The sequence below is a fragment of the Seriola lalandi genome, unplaced genomic scaffold (assembly GCF_002814215.2).
Source record: "Seriola lalandi dorsalis isolate HSWRI2012SDOR001 ecotype SW California unplaced genomic scaffold, Sedor1 jcf7180002000583, whole genome shotgun sequence".
Lineage (NCBI taxonomy): Eukaryota > Metazoa > Chordata > Actinopteri > Carangiformes > Carangidae > Seriola > Seriola lalandi.
This window is the reverse complement of record NW_019471242.1, coordinates 947-1,981: the sequence shown is the minus strand read 5'-3', so window position 1 is coordinate 1,981 and position 1,035 is coordinate 947. Positions and strand designations below refer to the sequence as shown.

Below are 1,035 nucleotides of genomic sequence, written 5' to 3'. Positions count from 1 at the left end.
ATGGGAAAGAGACAAAGGCTAGTCCTCCCTGAGCCTCAGTGCAGGAGGCCCCTGCTGTTTGCCCCTGTTCTGCTCCTCCAAATGTGTTTTTCACCAGAAGTTCAGTAGCTTTCTCCCTGCTGGTGATACTGGACGCCACCTTGAAGGCACATTAAAACATTACAGGGATCCCACAGTGCCGGTACAGGGGTGAGAATGCCTGTGGATGAAAACTGTAGGGCTCAGTGCCACCAAAACAACACACTTCCTCAGTCTGAAGGGAAGTCACAGGAATTCCGACGTGCCGCCCGGGCAGTCTGGTAGACAGACAGGAAGTCTTTGTATCGCGGGGCACACCCTAACCAAGCTTCCCCAAAGTGTTCTGACCCTGTGAAGAGAAACTGTCCATCCCCGGGCTTCACGTGACACCGTAGGAGTGTGTGGATGTGTCCATGCCAAGATGGGATGGATTGAGATGTCCCCGGAGCCACTTGTTGCTCAAACACTCTACTGCGCTGCCAGTACACCCTCACCGCTGTCACCTCCACCAATGATGTCTGACTTTCAGGGCTGTGGGTGACATTCTTGATGTAGCCTCGGACCACTGAAAAAGAAATGGCAGAATTTCCTTTACCATGTTTATAAATTTAGTGCATGAAAATCAAGTAAATAATCAGTTAAAGATCTATATTAGAAATCCATTTATTTCCAAATCATATAAGTTTCCTACATTTATTCAGTGTTTTCTGACTTTTACTTTTCTTCTTCAGCCATGTGCACTTTTACTGCTCATGTGCTTTCACCTTCCTTAAAATGGGCATAGGGGTTTTGTGAGACCAAAGCATGGCAATCAATCTCTATTGATTCTTCTCAAGCACAGGCCCCTCCCACTCGGCAGCTGCCCCCCCCCCCATCATCACACACACACACATCTGTTTGACCTCTGCTAACTGCACGGCCAGCAGATCTGCTGCTTTGATGAAGTATTCAGATCCTTAACCTAGGTTAAATCAGCAATAATACAATGTACGAATACTCCATTACGAGTAAAAGCCC

At 47.4% G+C, this 1,035-nt stretch overlaps 1 pseudogene; it reads right to left on the bottom strand.

Moving 5' to 3' along the window:
* Positions 1-248: 248 nt before the first annotated feature.
* Positions 249-583, bottom strand: LOC111662539 (meteorin-like protein pseudogene; annotated as a pseudogene).
* Between the last annotated feature and the right edge of the window lie 452 nt (positions 584-1,035).